The 6,630-nt window shown below is 40.7% G+C and overlaps 1 long non-coding RNA gene across 1 annotated transcript; it reads right to left on the reverse strand.

Annotated features, from left to right (window-relative positions):
• Nucleotides 1-5,311: 5,311 nt before the first annotated feature.
• On the reverse strand, nt 5,312-5,923 carry LOC106515306 (uncharacterized). Its single transcript, XR_001309990.1, has 2 exons — nt 5,752-5,923; nt 5,312-5,668 (listed from the first exon to the last, which is right to left on the reverse strand). It is a non-coding gene; the product is annotated as an uncharacterized LOC106515306 (long non-coding RNA).
• Nucleotides 5,924-6,630: the final 707 nt, after the last annotated feature.

Here is a 6,630-nt window from a genome sequence, read left to right on the forward strand (position 1 = left end):
GTGTGTGTGTGTGTGTGTGTGTGTGTGTGTGTGTGTGTGTGATTTCCTTAGTACTCAGCAGGGAACTGTTCCATTAAAGTTGGTAAGAGATTTTTACAGGGCCCATGTTCATCCTGCGCTCGTTTGGCTCTTGATCTCTCAACAAACACTTGCGCCACATAAAACAAATGGCTCTGGTCCCTACAGCCTCTGGAGCAATGGTGATGACGAGGTGAGAGAACATTAAAACACACACTCCCCAGGCTGTCGCAGATACCAGACTTCACAGAGGAAACTTTTTGAACTTCAGGGTGTTAAATTAAAGCAGTGATAAAAGGGGAGCTGATGAGCTTTGTTCAAATGAGGATTAGAGGTACAGTATAATAGGCAATAAAAAAAGTTTAGATGATTGTAGAAAGAAAAATATATGTTCATGGCTGAGGTTCAGATTTTAATTATATTTTTGAGCAGCTTATAATCAGAATGTAGCCATCTTCTGTTGTTTGTTCTATGTGTGGGTTGTCTTCTGTGTCAAATCAAATCCAATCATCATCAATCAATCAATCAATCAATCTGTTCCGAAAACCCTGAGCTTTTTGGGGGATGTGTGGTGGGTTTAAAGTGTACCCTGTATGTCTGTTTACACACATAATGTCAGTTAGAAAGTTAGATGAAAGCCAGGCTGGTGACCATGAAATGAGTAGAGTTGGCCAAAACTCTTTCAGCTTATCAAGGCGCTATGATGCGGCAGCTCGGTGTTTTTTTTCCTTGGCATCTGAAAATACAGTACATTTCCTCAAAGGTATTTTTAATCTGAAAAGGGCTGCACTGAGAAGTAGTTTTAGGAGCTCAGCAGACACGTTTTTCACTGGGCGTTTGCTAGTTGTTGCTGCCTGTAGCCTGCAGGAGTCGTGGAGTGGGCCGGGGGATGGGGGAGGTGTGTGGGGGAGGTGTGCCCTGTTTTGAGGAAGCTCAGCCAGGAGACATAGCCCAGAGGAGGAGCTGATCCCAAAAGGCGGTTCTAGGCCCAACTGGTTGTCTATGTGCCCCTGTCTGGCTGCCTCAGGACACTACAGGATTTCTCAAACATGCATGAATGAGTCAAAGCAAGACTCTGTACATGTTTTTGATGAGAGGATAACATTGTAACATGATATAAAACAAACAGAAAAAGTGAATTTTACATGATATTACCCCTTTAAAATGTGAGTTATTTGCTGTTTCTCAACTCTGGCTGCTGAAAGCTTGATGTCTTAGAGGTGACAAAAATGTTTTTGAATGTTTTTTTATATTTTTTATTGAAGCCAAGGATCTCAAACTTATTTTCAACGAGGGCCACATGAGAGTTATGGTCCCCTCAAAGGACCAGTTGTAATAAACCTTGTTTTGCATTTAAAATGGTAAATGTACTTGTATAGCGCCTTTCTATCCATTCAGAATATTCAAAGCACTTCACACTACAATCTGTGTCCTCATTTACTCATTTACACAGCACTCTACTAGATCTCTACAAAGCTAACATGTACAATCAATCTATGGAGACTAATCAGTGCCAATCACATTCATACACTGATGGGACACACACCAGAGGGATTAGGGGTGAAGTCTCTTGCCCAAGGGCACAACAAATGAGACAGCTGGACAGGGGATCAAACCGGCGACCTTCCAGTTCCCGGACGACTCCCCTAACCACTCTGCCACAGCCACCTGTTTAACTTTGACAAAACACACAGCATCATGTACCTTGTCTCATTACTATGACTGAGCACCACTAACAAACAATACCTGTGGTCTCATTTATAAAGGATTGCGTGGAAACCATACTAAAAGTGAACGTACAGCCAAAAGGTGAAAATGGGGTACGCAAAAAATATTCAGCTTTATAAAACCGTGCGTTCGCACGTTTCTGCGCACCTGTCATTTATAAATCACAGCCGCACGTCAGAGTTTGCGCACGAGGTCCCGCCTCAGGTTCTACCCTCTACACGCCCACACTCAACCATAAACAGTCAATGTAAAGTACCTCATGAATGTTAAGATGTATTTAAATCAGTCAGCTGATCAATGCCAACAAAAGTGATTGGTTCAGACACGCTCCGTCGTGTGTCTGGAGGATGACAGGTGCTGACAGCTGCTCACGTGAACAGAATGTCTGTAATTGACACAGATTTTCCCTCCTTTTGCTTTAGAGTAATCTAACGATTTTATTTTTAAAAAATTCAGCTTCAAATTATTTTTTCCTCAGAGCCTGCAGGACGATAAAAACAATAAAAATAAAATTAAACAAGTCAGATAAAATTTGAAATAAGTTCACCGCTCTTCTCCTCATCCTCTCCCCCTCCTGCCTGCTCTGTTATCCGCGGCAGACACCCCCCCACCTACCCGCACACACACACGCACGCATCCCCCAGTGCATGCGTGACAAATACGGACTTTAAACGTGAAGTTTTATAGCATCCACACTGGCGAGGTGGATGCGCCCTGAGCTTGTATCCAAAGCGTGACTTTTGCTGTCCTGCTGTTCTTGTCGGGGAAGGTTCTGTGGGTCAGGAGGGGTCTGTGGGTCAGGAGGGGTCTGTGGGTCAGGGTTGTCAATGGAGGAAGGAGATGAAGGGAGTTGCGTACGGGAACTTTTATTTAAGATTTAAGTTTTTTATTTTTATTTCAATGGTCCTCATGGCTCAGCAGCAGAAGCATAAATATAACTATTAAAAAAGCTGATGTTAAAGCTGAATAAAAATCTAAGTCTGGTTATGAAGAGAAATTAAATATCTGACAGTGATACAGTCATTACACAGTGTGGCTATAATTCCTCACTTCACCATCTGTGTCGCAGTTTCACGTCTCCAAAATGAGCGTATACGCATGGGTCAGAGCTGGCATGAGGCATTTTCTCATCAAGTTTGAATTTTATAAATCACAACCTCGGCGTAAAAAGTGGCGTACGCAAGTTTCGGGGCTCAAATTGTGCGTATGCCAGTTTTATAAATCCCACCCCTGAGCTGTACATGGTATTTCTTGTATAGAAAGTGTTTTAACATGTCCTCTTTTAAACACTGAAAAGTGCTTTGTGTACAATTGACTAAACATGAAATAAATAATACAGATATATTATTAAAAGTAAAAACAGGAGAGTTTTACTTATTGATGAGCTGTGTTAAGTAGCTGCCTTCCTGAATTCTGACATCTCCCATATTCCAACATAAAATTCCCACTGGATGGATGTTCCAGTTTAAACGTGTGACTTGAAAGTGGGGAATTCCTACTTCCAAACAAAAGTACAGGTGAAAATGCAGAAAAATTGGCTCTCTACCAATTTCATAGTGGTCACCAGCCTGGCTTGCTTCTAACTTTCTATTGTGTGTATAAACAGACCAACAGGGTACCCTTTAAAATCACCACACATCCCCTCAAAAGATCAGGGTTTGCTGAACATATTGATTGATTGATTGATTGATTGATTGATTGATTGATTGATTGATTGATTGATTGATTGATTGATTGATTGATATTGAGTTTTTACATAGAAATTTTTTCTGCCAGCTACTTTTGAATCCTGTGCACCGCTACCTAGTTGTGGGATGCTGTCATTTTGCAGGAAACATAATTGACATGCATTATGGAATGTAGTTTATGGTCAGTGCTGGCTTTAAAGGAGCACCCTCTTATTTTAACATAATAATACATCTTTGACGCTCTCGCAGATCACATAAAATGCTATGGTTACATTCGGCTCACGGGCCTTGAGTTTAACACATGATTTAATCAGTGCCATTGGGTTATAATAACACCCCTGTTAGGCTGAAAATGAACAAGATGATGACCATTAAATGTGAGGACTTTTTAATGCTGGATTGTTTAAAAAAATAATGGGATAAATGTGTTCAGAAAATAGATTTTCAACATACTAAGCATTTCTATGTATAGATTACTTTTTATTTAGATGTTCTTCTAATTAAAGCAAAAGTAATGGCATTTGATAACACTCACTGGTACTTTGTACTGAGAAGTACTCAAATGCAAGTTTTTGTATTTGTATTTAATTTGAAAGATGGTGGTATAAGCACATCCCTTGTCAAAATTATTACTATTGTGAAAGAAGAAAATCTTAAACAAACTAATAAAACAGTTTTGATTACACTAATGCACAAACTGAAGAACCTCATTCAGCAGTATATTTTTATAATACAGAATACCATTTTGTCTCCATTCCCATTCAAAGAAGGACCAGTGCAATACACAGGCTTAAGAGTGAGGTAGTTAGAGGTTTTGCATCAAATTGTTGGCAGTTCATTATAAATAGATACTCAGACAGATAAAGTCTCTGGAGAATTCTCTACAAGCTGGAAGAGGCCCCAATGGGCCATCATTTGGTGATTGCTGTTTTAAAGGTTTGTGAATGTAACTGGAGTCTTAGATGGAAAAAAAATAAAAGTCCCACTCCATCTATCTTCTTTACCTTATTTTTCAGTGCGGGCTCATGGGGAGCTGATGTCTGCTTCCAGGAGCCAGTGGGTGAGAGGTGGAACACATTTATGATGGGTCATCAGTCAATCACAGGGCCACACAGGCAGCCCGAACAGAAACATTCACACTCTCACAACTACACTTTACTGAATATGCACAGTCAATGAAGAGTATGCACTTGGAGAGCATGCAAACTTCACACATTCTGTAAGTGTTGCAGCCAAGCTTTGAACCTGCCACACTTTTGTGACTTTGGATCTCTGCAAAAACTGTCCAGTGTTGGCTCCAGAAACTAAACTCATGTTAACACATTCTAACATGTGTAGCATCCATATTTACTTCCTTAAACACAGCATGCTGTGTGATGCCATGCCTTCTTTTGCAACTGTGGGTTGCCTAAGAACATTAAGTGATTCTAACTGGGGTCTGATAAATGTCCCATTTCAATTATGATGTGAATGACCACGTAAAAAAATTGGATTGAGGAAAAAAGTCATAGCATTAAATTTTGAATTTAGTCTCTCCTGGTGATCTTTATATTCTGTTTGGGTCATATTTAACCTCTTCAGTTTCTTTTTTTAAAATTTCTATAATGTTTTCTCAACTACTATGCCAATTTTTTTGTGAAAGCGTTGCTAAATAAGGTCCAGACTTATTCAATATTTTCATTTTCTTTCTCCTCTCGCTCTGGGTCAGACTCTGGCTTCAACATGTAAGGCTGGATGGACAAATCCTCTTGTTGACGTCTTTCAATTAATGTACACACAAAACATTTCTTCACCACTATAGACACCAACCCTGTTAAGGTTAGTTTTGTGAGTACTCCAAAAAGAGACAACAGTAAACAAATGACTCAGACAACAGATAAAAGTTCAGTGAGTTTATTTACAGGTGAATTCGGTGAAAAGCTGAAAGGCAAAAAGGAATGATTGAGAGGAGGTGTCGAGTAATTAAATGACTTTGAATATTGATTTGTTTGTTTGTTTGTCTTACGCAGGGTGGATCTGGAGACAGGCTCTGAGAGGAGYTGGTGGAGGCTTGTTGAGGTAGGTTTGTTTGCAGAGTTAGTCGTTGTTCTTTTAGATCTTTTCCAGCAGTTCGTATGGGCGGAGAGAGAGCAGGGCGGAGGACAACAAAAAGGTTCCAGTTTGGATATTGGACCCAGAACTCACAGTTCTTCTGCAGAGGGATCCAATCACGAAGGGAACCAGAGACTCAGGGCCTGGACACAAGTAAGGGCATTAAAACAAGTGTGGTTAGTCAGCAAGAATGTATTATGTCAGTAATACGCTGGAGCTGTCTTACTCAGAGCCAAGGCGACTGAATAATCCAGCGCAGGATGGATCTCAGGAAGCAGCTTAAATACTTGTCCTCAATTAGCAGGTAACTGCTCCCAGGTGAGTCCATCCAGTCTCCGCCCACTGCACTCTCCATGAACTGCAAGAGAACTAGTAAGCACAGAACAAACAAAACCTCCACAAACCCTGTCTCAAAATGAAATGGACCGGTCTGGAAGCTGGAAGGGGTGGGGTGTAAAGCACCTCGTTTGGATTTAAAGAGACAGCGTCAAAACGAGTTGCTTTGAGATGCATCTCAGAAAAGTATGAAAGAGGGGCTTGTCAATTGAGAATAAGGAGGAATTTAGACCAAAGCATTGCAGGTGATTTAAATGTGAAAAAGAAGGATTTAAAAGCATGATTTGTTTCATTTAATTAGTGCCAGCATGGCAGTAAACCATGGATATTTGAGGGGGTAAAAAAAACTTATTCCATACATCATAAGAGTTACTGATACCTACTGGTCTTTGGTGATTTGTTTGTGATTTGTTTTGCAAGAAGCCCAATTAAAATAATTTCCATGTTTCTTGTTTTGCTGTCAGCTTACTTAACTGTCATCTCCCAGACAGGTCTGCTTTACCCCGAGAAGCTTTATGCTCTTTGGTCACATGACCTTTGAATCTCTGTTTCTGCTGGGGGCTTGATTTGAGCCTTTGTGAAGGTGAGTCTGGTCACTTACAGACCTGACACATCGGGATCCTCAAAAAAGTCATCCTTACACATTTGCAGGTGAAGTGACACTCGTGTCTTTGAGGTGATGTCACCTCACCTCTGCTACAATTGGTTTGGACAGGCTGTGGCTCCGTTTGTGTGTGTGTGTGTGTGTGTGTGTGTGTGTGTGTGTGTG

This window comes from Austrofundulus limnaeus, unplaced genomic scaffold (assembly GCF_001266775.1).
Source record: "Austrofundulus limnaeus strain Quisiro unplaced genomic scaffold, Austrofundulus_limnaeus-1.0 Scaffold28, whole genome shotgun sequence".
In the NCBI taxonomy this organism is placed as follows: domain Eukaryota; kingdom Metazoa; phylum Chordata; class Actinopteri; order Cyprinodontiformes; family Rivulidae; genus Austrofundulus; species Austrofundulus limnaeus.